Consider the following 13,533-nt stretch of genomic DNA (forward strand, 5'->3'; position numbering starts at 1 on the left):
TGCAATGCTGTTTATTATCGTATATTGCAATACTGGTGCATTTAAATGAAAATATTTAATTTATGTTCTTCATGTTTTTATTTTAGTGAAAAACAGTGTTTGGTTTAAATGATGGTTCTCGATTGGGGGAAGAAAAAAACAACAACTTTTAGGCCATTTCAGTGCTAACATTGAGACATTAGAATCCTAGCTCCTATATCATCTGAAATACAAAGGACAGACTTTTTGACTTTGTGTGTAACTGCACACCTGGCCTGCACCAGAATCAGCAAATAAATCTGCATTTCTGCACTAATCCTGATAGATTAATCTATTTTCTGTGCTGAGCCTCACTGCGGTAATGTGCAATGCTTGTCCAAGGGCTGATAGTGAAAAAAATTCCTGAGCCTGAACTTTTTTTCCTTGCCCCCCGAGAGGGTACTATGTATGCGACGCACTTTTAACACAACTTGTTGGCCCCTGGGCCCAAATATATAAACAGCCTAAGTATGTATAACCCTGATCATCATTATTGACAAGTGGCTCTTTTTTTAGATATTTTCATATTTGCAGTATTATTCAAGAAAACACAGCATTTTCTTCTCAATATGTTCAGTGCCTACATTGACCTTATTAGCCCATCTTAGTACAATCACTGGAAGTAAATTGCTGCAGATGCTACAGTCATACCAAGACAGGTCAGTAAGTGGCAATAATAGTACTCCAAAAGTACACAGGAATTGATTACCTAAAAGACATGAAAAGGACACACATTCATTTTTTTCTTTAACAAATTTAATTGCAAAAATATGCACCATTCAACTGAAAAAAATATATAAAAAATGAATATACTGTAAAAGACGGTATGGGATTAACAAAAACATTTCTCCTTCCCTTCATTTCTTCCTTTCTGAACGTAGTTTTTTTTTTTTTCAAAACATGCAAATGGTGACCACTGAAAAACAACTGAAAAAACCAAAATAAATAACTGTAAAAGACAGTGTGTAAAACATGTCTCCCTCCCTTCATTTCTTCCTTTTTGATGAACATTGTTTTTGGTCCTCGGAACCTTTCCTTTTTAACATGGTTGATGATGCTTTGGATTGATAAAAGAGAGGAAAAAAACTGTGATGGTGCAGATGATGTGGAGACTTGTGCAGAGGAGGGTTGGGGTGGTCTTCTTTTTTCAAGGGCCTTTTGAGCAGAGGTGGTGGAGGCTTGTGCAGAGGAAGTGGAGGCTTGTACAGAGGAGGATTGGGGTGGTATTCTTTTTTCCAGGGCCTGTTGAGCAGAGGTGGTGGAGGCTTGTGTAGAGGAGGGTTGTGGGTGGGTCTTCTCATTTTCAGGAGGGACTGTTGAGCAGAGAGGAAATGGAGGCTTGTGCAGAGGAGGGTTTGGGTGGTCTTTTTTTCAGGATGGCCTGTTGAGCAGAGGTGGTGGAGGCTTGTGCAGAGGAAGTGGAGGCTTGTGCAGAGGAGGGTTGGGGTGGTCTTCTCATTTTCAGGAGGGACTGTTGAGCAGAGGAAAATGGAGGCTTGTGCAGAGGAAGTGGAGGCTTGCGCAGAGGAGGGTTGGGGTAGTCTTCTTCTCTTTTTCAGGAGGGCCTGCTGAGCAGAGGTGGTAGAGGCTTGTGCAGAGGAGGTGAAGGTTTGTGCAGAGGAGGATATTGCTGGCCTTTTGGTTTTTCGGGCCTGTTGAGACAATTTGTTTGCCTCCTTTGAGGACAGAATCCTTGCTGCCTCACTAAGCCTTTTCTTCTTTAGTGCCTGTGCAGTCTCTTTCTTTTTCTTTAAATGTAATTGGTAGTTTTGGAATGAGGAAAGGCAGGATCGCCTTAAAGGCTGGTCAATGTTCATAGTTGAGGCTGTCCAGTTCCTGGCCTTAAGTGTGGACTTGATCACTGCGCGAGGCTCTCGTAGGTTTCCACATTCATGGAGCACCTGTCAGACTCTAGGATATCATCCATTAAATTGAATGATCCTTCCACCAAGGGGCCTGTAAAAATGGACAGAAGCGCTTTAACAAGTTTTGCACAGGGTGGGATACTTCACACCTCTCTCTGCATTTTTAAAAGAAGCAACATGGCTCCACCAGTCTACATCAACTCGACAGTCCCCTTCGATGTAGTTTTGGTACACGAAGAAGCATGTCCGCATCCATCTGGTAGGCCCGGCATTCTTCAACCAGTTGGACCGATCTCTTCTGGAGGGACAACATTTGGCAAGGCCTCTCCTAATGTAGTGAATGCTCCAACAACTGCATCGGATTGAATTAGAGATGGCGTCAGAGCAGAGAGTGATGTTAATATGATGTTATCCAGGGGAAGGTTTTTTAGCAGAAACTCTGCTGACCTTCATATACCCTTCTCTGAGAGAGTCATAGATATGTCCAACCCATACCTTCCTCTCCACACGAGCTTTGTTCATTGCATTGTAGCAGAATTGTCCAACAGAGAGCCTCTGGTTTGACAGTTGCAAATCCCTGCTCCGTACATCAACCTTGAGAATCTCCTTGTGACTCAGTGGAATAGCCTTTGGTCTCATAAATTTTGCTCAGGAGCTCTCTAACAAGGGCCACCATTTCCACATGCAACAAATGCACCATTGGCTTTTCATGTTGAAGCTCTTTGACAAATCTCTGAAATGTCAGAAGGACCCCTGCAAATATAAAAAAACAACAAATAATTCAATTTGAGCAATTAAATGAACAAAAGTATGATTATATATTTAAAATACAATATATACTGTAACTAAATAATAATACAACTAAATTTATTTCCAGCTAAACATTAATTGGATCAGAACACTTGTCATACATATAATAGAGGGAATTACTTTTTGATATATTCCAAGATAACTGTATAACAATACATTTTTCTTTCTGACACAATGGAAAAAAAAAAAAAAAAAAAAAAACAAATCAAGCTTCTGTATAGCCTCTGAGGTGACATATGTTTCTAGGTATCAAGTCTAGGTCTTGCATCCTCTGATAAATAAAAATTTGATTAGACTAATGAGACTACAGAGATGGCTTTTGAATATGCTACTCACTTTCATGTTACAGGAGTAAATTATAGGAAACTGATACCTTGTTACATAGTTCTTCACAATATCGTACTTAAATGTTGATCATATTCTCATTAATTTTGGTTATTGTTGCTGTAGAAAAGACCTGACTGTTTCATTGCATCATGGACTTAGGTCATTTGTTAGATCAGGTGCTAGTGGACTTCAAACACAAAAAATATTTAACAAATACAACATTTTAAGTTGCATTTAGTTTGCCTAGTCATACAAAAGATACCTCTGTATAAGTCAATCATGACTTTTACTCTTTCAAACTCTGAAATGACCACAGAGATCCGATCTTTTCGGTCTTGGTTAACTTGTGTTCTCCCGTCCGGGACGCTGCTGCCTGTTCTTTCTGAAGAACTACTATCCTGGCCCTTTTCCTCAGTTGTGAGGTCATGACGCTCAAACACCTGATTAAGAAGCCTTTCTGTAGTACCACACACACACGCACACACACCCACACACACACACACACACCACACACGTTTATGTAAAACTATATAGCCTATTACCTTAATATGCTGCTAATTTGCTATTTTCCTAACACCTACAGTAACCATTTAAAAAATATCTTTAAAAGATGTTGCATCATTAGGCCTCCTGTACATTCCATAATGAGCTAAAAATAACTAAACTAAATAACAGACATTAAAATACACACTTGTTACACCTGTTATTATTAAAAGAGTTTTATTAGGCCTACCTGTATTTGTGTTCCTCATTTGCGTCCATGACATGATAGTAGTGCACCACGAGTACATCCAGGAGTTCATTCATTCTACTGCAGACTTCAAGCATCTGAATGAATCGGTTACTAATGGGCCTTATCAAGCTCTTGGGGGTGAGATGGAGTAAACTCTGAAAAATTGTGCAAAAATCTCCTTCTGCTTGGGGGACTTCTCTATGTCATAATAAACATCAGAGCAAAAATCTTCCACCTCTGATTGAAATGGGCTCATGAGAGCCTTAGCCGCATTTGACACCATATGGACAGTGTCTCCTGAAATGTCCAACAGATTGGGGTTCTCCTTTCTAGCTAGGGTCTCAAGCCCCGACGTCTTCTTCCCCCTCATCACTGCGCAATTGTCTAGTAGCATACTGGTGACCTGCCTCCACTCTAGCCCATATGAGTGCAGGACGTCATTTAGTTCCAGCATCAAAGCTGAGGCATTTGCAATATTGACTTTTTTGCTGGCAAGATGCTGTGTTTTCACACTGCCTGCATCCTCGTCATAAAAATCGGACCAGTACATTAAGAATTCTATCCATACTTTTGTCCGTGGCCTCGTCAATGTTGACTGAAAACATGGCATTCTTAAGCTTCTCAGACAGACGTTTTTTAAACTCTGGCGAGATGCCATGTGTAAGAAGATAGCTTGCGTGCTGCCTGGAGACAGACAGATGCTCCAGGGTGGGTCTATCCTCCGCTAATTTTTTACATAAAGTGACGAGTGGGTGGGCGATATTAAATGACAGGTCAAGCTCAGCAATGAAGGAGCACAAGCGAATTTTTAAATCGGTCACACGATCGGTCATTGAGGGTGGAATAGCTGCCGTGGCTGTTGCCCCTGGCAAACGTGAGGTGTGTTGCAGTGCTCTGACTGTTGCTTTGTGAACAGGGTCTAATTCGTGCCGTGACAGTACTTTTTTCCCGCTAGTTCCATACATTAGTTTTCTGGCACACACAGTGCAAAAGCATGCTCCTGGTTGCCGGAGTTTTTGACACCAGCTTCCAAAGGGCTTTCCGTCGCTACCCACATCCTCAATCCAAGCCCAGCGCCATTTATTCTTTATGCTTTTATCAATGTCTTTAATGTCTTCCCCCGCATTCATAATTGCCTTAACCTGTATCAATTTTGAGTTGAGAAAAGACACGAGGCCCACCAAACAACTTCGCGCATGGAGCATTGCCTTAACCTGTATCAATCTATTTGACAAAGACACGAGGCCCACCCCTTAACTAACTACTTCTGATTGGCTCATGAGTCGTTGAGCGTTAAAGCTGCTCTCTGACCTGCGCATCTCAGATCTAAATGACAGATCAATACGACGACATATAGTGCCATGTTAAAAAAAAAAATTATTTAATAAAAAAAAATCTAAGTTTCCGAGATTAAAGTCTGAATATTCAGAGAAAAAATACTAAAAATATTAATAATAAAAAAAAAAAAATAATAATAATATTAATAATAAAAAAAAAGTCGGAGAATAAAGTCGAAATGTTCCGAGAATAAAATACTTTATTCCGTGCGGAAACAAGGCTATGGTTGTGACGATGACGCGCTTGATTTATTAGCCTATGTAGCCTACTGCTGTTCTGTTTGCATAGACAGAAACATAGCAAAAACGTTTAGATATCGTTTCAGCTATTAAAACAGTTCCGTTTTGTATTGTATGCACATTGATTTCGTTTCTGTTTTATTAAGTTCAGTTCCGCAGTAAAGAGACTTCTGCAGATTTCGTTTGTCTGTAAATACACGGTGCGCTGTCATTCATGATTAAAATAAAACTAAATGTCATTCTCCATGATTTCAATGAATAATCCCACCTGGTCAACATAATGTTTTATTCATTGATACTTTTAATTGAATAATGCCTATCACTTGAAACAGTTTTGCTGATTTGTATTTATTAAAACGATGTATTTTAAATTTATATTAGTCTACATCAACTTGTATTCCTTGAACATAACAATGAATGTGTCGGAGGGTAAGGGGATATTTGAATTATTTATGAATAAACTAGTGTATTCTAAATCAGTGACGCAAGATCTTAAATAGAAATCTCCACTTTGGCGCGAGAAATGCATCTTTACAGATATAATGAAAGAGTTTTTGGTTTGATTTGTTTTTATTTCGTTAAGCAATAATTTAAATCTCTCCATCTATGTATTTGATGTCGGTAAGGCATGTATTGTTTTGAGGATAATTCGTTTCCACTGGATAAAAAAAAGTGCAAGTGACGGCTCTGGCGCCTCTGTATTGCATTGTGCAAGCTTCCACTCTCCGCACAAACCAATGGATATGCGCCTATACCTTATTTATATCTGACGAATAAAAAAAAATCTTCCCATTACCACTTAATTAATTAAAAAAACAGAAACGAAATCACTTTGCCATACATACAAAACGGAACTATTTTAATAGCTGAAACGATGTCTAACAGAACAGCACATATTCTCTTCCGTGCTTTTAAAAACAGACATCAAATAAACATTAGACAATCTTTTTTATTATTATTATTATTATTATTATTATTATTATTATTTTTATTATTATTTTTTTAACATGGCACTAAAACGCCGCCGTAGACCAATATAACCAGAACCTGATTTTTTTTTTTTTTTCCCTTAGCCACAGTAGCCTACGCCGGAAATCCGGCGTGGTGCCGGAACGCTATCACCCCTGTTGTCCATCGAGCAAGCTTTATTAACATTTCAGAGTGTGGAGCTCTGTGACTTTCACTCCAGTGCACATGAAATCATGCGATGGCGGCAGTCATGCCACAGTCACGAGAGCCATTCTCAGGCTGCGTCTCTCTGCGTTTGCATCACATACATCGATCGGGCTCTTTCATCTCATAGAATCTGCAGGGCTTGTGATGTCAGCAAACATACATCTTGACCCTCTGGATAGGATTTCCATTTCCCAATGTCCCCGTACTGCAGCCCTTATGGAATTGAGGTCCAGCCTTTCGATGCTTGCCCTCTTTAGCATGCCATGCTGCTGGGTAACTAGCTCATATGCCGACTGCAAGACTCATGAATAATGAATTCCAATAATGCAGTTACTGTACTTGAGCAAGGCTGCTACGGTTCATGCGCTTCACAGCCAATGTGAGAAGAAGGTGTGATAAAGACAGAGATGGAGACACAGAAGCATGGATGAAGTCTTCCCATACTGAAGAATTATCACAATGACATCTCTTTAATATCTCAATACAGCAAAGAGATTAAATTGAGAACAAATGGAGATATCATTTGCTTCATGTTCTTACTGAAAAAGCAAAAGAGTTTCAGAAGCTTCAAACACTTTTCACTAAGAAACTGCTAGTAAACAATTACAAGGAAATTGCAAGTAACACATTAAATTAAACATGAAATTTTGTATTTTTCACAAAACATACTTTTTTACAAGAAGATACTAAAGTCAGTCAATTAAATTCAGAACATGAACTCAATATGAACTCCAAAATCTTTCATAAATTTCTTTCAAGACCAATTATATTAGCTATACTTTTATATATTTAATATTGTTAATATATTATTATTTTATACATTTAATATTAGCTATAACATCTGCATTAAATTTTATAATGCAATATTCAAGATAATTATAGTTTTGAATCTTGTTTATTTATTTACTTTAAAATCAAACCACACATTTTATATTCTATATAGCCCTATGAGAAACATGTTTCTTGATTTATGGAGAAATTAAGTCAGATCAAATAAGATTTTGCTAAAATAACCCTCACAGACTAAGTGATGTCTGCGAAATGGAAATCTGTTTCAGAAGAAGACAAATTATGGAGACATTTTCCTTCTTTTGAATAACAAATCATTAACAGTTAGACCAGAAACAATCTTGATTTCATTTAGACCTTTATGAGAAACAACAGATGCCTCATAATAAAAGAATTCCTGCTCAGAAGCAGTCAATGAGAAATGGGCAAATAAACAGGCCGGGCATGAGTCTGACCTGTGGTGCTCGAACTATGTCGCAAGAGTTGCCTCGACAGCCTGGCTCTCTAAAAATATGCTATTTTTAAGCCCACCGAATAGCGTAACACTGTAATTTTCAATCGCCCCACAGAAACAGCATCTCTTTGCTCTCCGAGAATACACTGGTGGAAATGTGGAAACCGTATCGGTGTCTTCGGGATCATTCGATTGCTCAGACACAAACAGTACCCAGGGAATCAATAGCGATCGTGTCTGCGAAACGGAGAGTTTGTCTCCTATCCTATCTGACTGGGACAGAAATGGATGTTTGCTTGTGACTCATTTACATGTGACATTTACAGCTCTCATTAAACTGCTCCTACAGCAGTCGAAGAAAAGGGCTGCAAACATCCAGAAACGAACACGAACAAAATGAGATGCAGCCTTTTCACACACAAAACCCAAAACCATTGACAATCTGGCTTGAATTTTGTCATGCACAGATTGTTTTATGGATATGAATGATACTTGAAGTTGTGTGGCTAGTTGACTAAAATTACCCTGAAAATTTAAGTTAGAATAGTTTACAAGAGTGCATTTATAAACACAATGAGGCTGTGAAAGTGACTAGTGAGCAGTAGGGGTGACCCCGAATAGTCAAAGATTCAATGCTTTGATAGGAGGAGCCTGATTCGACTACCAATCTCACAGATGAATATTCGCTGAGGTGTTATGATCATACCATTTTGGCTATATGGGGGTGCTCAATGTGTGGTTTCACATAGAACTACCAGTTTTCTCCCAATAAGTTAATATATGACAATGCTCTAAATAATAATCTGAAAAGAAAGAAGCGTGTGCATGAATAAATCCATCCACCCCATGACAGTTTTAAGTTCCACTTTCCATAATCTTTAATCGACTGGAGCATCTTGGTGGCAGGGATTTAAATATTTAACAAGACTCAAATTGACACAGGCAGAGTGAAAGACTGGATTTTTTTCGATCAGGTACAGGGTACAAGTGACTTCAGAACATTTCAGCCGGTTGATTTTTCCATTCTGTGAACATAGGTGCCGATCCCGTGGGTGCTTGGGAATGGCGAAACACCCACATAAAAACTCGAGATATTATCTATTCACTATCATACTGGTAGCACACTTTCTGAAGCACCCACAGTATTTAATTCTGGAACCAGGTCTGGATAAAACTAGTTGTGTTTGAGCAGTTTTCAGATATTTAGGCGATTGCATGGCAGTGGGCTGTGCTTAAAAATGAGCAAGATATTTGTTAATTTCCTCCGTGAAAATCTCTATACAGTTACAGTAAACATGCACATGGGCTTCATCGAATACCCCTTGCATCTGTTGATTTCATCTTATGTGTGGATTATTTTGGTATTATTTTGTGCAAATCTCCAATTTCATCAGCTCTGATAAGTAATACACAACATGATATGCGGCCAGCTAATGTTAACTATCTTTTAATCAAAACATAATTATTTATCCCATTTGTATCTGTGTTCGTATCAGTATTTATGACTGTAGAATGTCTGAGTACTTGATTCTAGGTAATGTATTTTGCTCCCAAACATATGATTCGACTATAAGTCGACTATCAGCAAGATTCAACAATTCTGATTTGACTATGTAAATCCTTAGTCAGGGACACCCCTAGTAAGCAGATGTGTTTATCTGTTTGGTTTAATGATGTTAAATATCCTCTGTAGTCCCATTTAGCCACTTGTTAGCAACCACCTTTTTCAAGACAAGTAAAAGCTAAAAAAAAAAAATAGTGTATTTTATGTTAATGAATACATTGTGAAAATATATTCAGCTTGTGTTCAGCACAGACCTTATTTCATTTAAACTAAACCTAAAAACCCATTCAAAAAACCCATTTCATTGGGAACGAAGGAACCCGAAATGCTAAAATGCTAACTTGTTTCTGGGTGTTCTAAAAATGCATGCTCTCTACTGGATTGATTATTGAAAACCCCACAGAATTTGAGAAAGAGTATTGCATTTGCAGCTCCTGCTAAGCAACCAAACACCCCAAACACCAATCGCAAGTCGCAACTGCATTAAACTGCATCCGAACGCAGAACACTCTGTCCATCTGGACACTCTTTCATTGCATTTGTCCTTACTTTCACCCATCTTCCCCTCAGATGACACAGTCCCGTCTCTGCCCTCCACCAACCACCTCGCTCTCCTTCAGCAGGATTGAGGGATTGCATGGAATCAGGAGGATGATTCTGTGGGCTCTGCCACTGAATGCTCAAATCCAATTAGAACTGAGAACAAGACAAGTAAAAGACAAGGCAAGATTGGGCCAAGATGGGCCGCACCACAGCAGCCAATAATGGGAGGGACTTAGCAAGAGCTAAACTTGCATCTGTATTATGCGATTGTGTCTGGGTTTAATATTGCAGTAGTCGATGTAAATTAAAATTCTGTCATCAATTGCTCATCTCATGGTAAAATAGGACGTTGAGATTGTGAAGAATGTCTAAGCCATTGCTAAACATTTCTTTACAGGTGAATCAATGACATGGATCAAGGTTCAATCTAAGTGTTTTGTTTTTTTGTGTAAATATTATGACTTAAATTATATTGAATTGTATATAGATTCACACACTTTCAACATCTTTTACACATCTTGGGCCAGCTTTACTAAATTACCACCAAGAGTTAGTTCACCCAAAAATGAAAATTAGTAGGATATGTCATTTAAAATATGCATTTTTTGGTGCGTTAAATAATGGCACAAATACTACTAAATTGATGAACACAAATCTTAGTAAATTGCGTAGCGTGATTCACTTCAATACTCTCCTCCAAATAAATGTACAGATCAAAAGGGAAACTCTTACAAATGCATATTTAATAAGGTGAGTCGCAAAAATAACTGTTTCCATGCCTTTTCAGTGCTAATTTCCCACTGTGTGTCTTTAGTAAGTCCTGACAGTAGTTTTTTTAATGCCAAGTGAGGGTTTGCGTTGGAGCAAACTGTTGGTAAATCTGGGCCCTTGTATTTTGTCAGCCTTTACAGTATTAATGTTCTTAAAATTTCTCAGCATTGAAACAAAAACTGACATTATTCCAACCACATTTTTAATGTTGAAGGTAGGTAATGTCCCGACTGGGAAAGCGGTCAAACTCTATGCAAAAATGATAGTTTTGAAAAGTCATTTTACAATGAAAATCTTCTCTCAGCTCTCAGATTACATTTGTGTCACATATATTCAACCTTGAGATTGAAAACAAAAATGCATGCAAGACTTTTAGTCAACGATAACTTGGAGTCTGTTCTAATGACATAAAACTTCAGACTTTTATGATTTATTTGCCATTTTTGGAGTTTATCAGAGTATGGTTACAAAATTATTTCATAGTATATAAAACAGCTGTTCAGAGATTCCTTAAAAAAAAAAAAACTAAATATTATGGGTTTGGAGAAGAAAGGAAGTAAATGACTATTCCTTTTAGCCCTAATATTTAATCATAATTCAGACATGTATTTTAGAAACAAGTTCTTATTTAGAAAGAGAAAAAAGACTTTAAGAGGGACATATTGATATAATACTTGACTGCCTTCCAATAGTAGGTTGGTGCATGAGTAGTTGTGCACACTGAGAGGCTCAAAGAAAGAAGCTATTAACCATATGCCCTCCAGGTCTAAACGCCACTGAATTTAAGAGATTCCACAGAGATTTCTAACATTTCACATAGCGCAAATGCACGTCAAATGTAATGCATCGCGTCCAGCTCTATTGACTGTTCTCTGCTGCATCACATTCATGAATAACGTGATAAGATGTGGCATATGCTCTTAAAACGAGGGTTCAGTCCCGGGTTGGCACTGCACCACTTGAGGACTAAGGAAATGCAGCAGACACGCTACTCACAACATCACTCCATAACGTAACATTAACTAACAGCCAAATAAATTCTTGAGCCCTAGTATAATGGTGTTTCCTTTGCTTTGTCTGTGCAGTCAGCAGTTTGTTGTGTGTGTTGAAAATGATTCCACGTTTCCTCTTTAGCACTAATTAAATCGCCCTTCTCGTCCCCGTTCTGCCTTTCAGACCATTAGCATAATAAAAGAAAGAACCTTTTGTGCAACCTCTCAATTCAATTCCGTCTGCGACTCGACCGAGGGCTTTCAGTTCCCAGCATGCTGGTAAATCTAGGCACCATTTGGAGATTAATATTCGGCATTTGCACTCGCATCTGATAATTCGAGAATGTAGAGACTTCTGGGGATGTGTTTCTAGGGACATGATAAGTTGGTACAGAAATTTCAAAAATACACCGAAAGTCAGGCTGCTTTTAGGCTATGTCTCACAGCTTGTGCTAAAAATACACTAAATTCAATTTTTAGCAAGAAAAAAAAAAACTTGTTTGACAGGATGCACACAAATTTTCAATCAACAAAATTCTCTTTGGAATGAAAAGGCCACTCCCTCTAAATTATAAACACCATTTGATATCAATAGCAAGTAGCAAATTATAGTTTCCCCATGTTGTGACGTAAACTAGAGTAGGTTATTATAATTGAACACTTAGTTCACTTGACATACTAAAATAACTACAAAATTATAAAGAAAAAACAAAAAATTATAATAATAATAAAAAGACAACAACAAAACTAATTCAATATATTAACAATATTAATATATGACAAATATAAATAATATAAAAATCTAATAACATGATACTAAAATACCACAATATCACACTGTAAGTACTTTACAAAAAGTGGTTCAGATTAGATGTTCAATTAAGCAAAGTGGTTCATTTAGACACAAATGATCCAATTATGTTGACAACAGAAGGCCAGAGACCATGAATGGGACGAATCAAATCAAAAAAAAAAAAACCATTTCATTTTTTTTGTGTTTTTTTTTTTTTTGTGTTCATCATGAAGTAAGAGTGAATTTGGGTCACAGGAGCTTCCTGTATTTCCTGATATGTAAGTACAGCAGGCTGTTTCTCTGTACTGGAACTACATCATATGTTCTCCATTCATCACCAAGTCATCAGCTGAGCCTTAAGTCACACAAAATGCTGAGAATACACACGTAGACACACACACACACACACACACACACACACACGTTAATTCTTGAGATGTGAAACAATATCCCGAAATAGAACACAACAGTCATGGTTCAGGAAGCAAAAATGGCTATTTAATTTGCATAACATAACATAACATGTGAAACTTTCAAAACAAACCTGCTATGAGCTGTTGAAGATAAACAGTGGTATTTCCCTCTCTAGACGCCATAAGTCACTGTTATTTAAATTTTTAAAAAATCATGTTTAATTCCCAAATTATAGAGTTTTATGTAGTATATTATTTTTTATTACCTTGAAATATTTCTTCAAAAATTATTTTTCTTTTGTCTTTGATTTTCAAATACCTATTTGTATTTTTTTTTTATTTCAAGTTCAAATCAAAGATTGTAATACTGTCATTGTTATAACATACTTTACTAACCATGAAAAATAGCACCAGATTGTCATTTAGATAAATGCAGTTTCCTTTGATTTACTCTCTATTTTAATTTTAAATAGATAAAGTAAATGGATTTAAATAATGGCAATATCTTTCACCCCTCAAACCATTTGTCCACAAACCATGACTCAATACTTCATGTTAAAATATAATGTAAATTCACATTAATATTAAAATACACCTGTTCAATAAAGATTCACAGTTGTGTCCCTACACTTTGTTTTATAAGAAAGCTTGCGGTTAGTAGATATCAACTCTAGTAAAATAAAATCATAATAAAACAAATATGTAGCC

The 13,533-nt window shown here is 37.3% G+C and overlaps 1 protein-coding gene across 2 annotated transcripts in view; it reads right to left on the reverse strand.

The window, feature by feature from the left end:
• The window catches only part of frmpd1b (FERM and PDZ domain containing 1b), a 41,248-nt gene that overhangs the window by 25,965 nt on the left and 1,750 nt on the right, over nt 1–13,533 (reverse strand). The gene's annotated exons all lie outside the window — the stretch shown is intronic.

This window comes from Cyprinus carpio, chromosome B14, assembly GCF_018340385.1.
Source record: "Cyprinus carpio isolate SPL01 chromosome B14, ASM1834038v1, whole genome shotgun sequence".
Classification (NCBI taxonomy): Eukaryota; Metazoa; Chordata; class Actinopteri; order Cypriniformes; family Cyprinidae; genus Cyprinus; species Cyprinus carpio.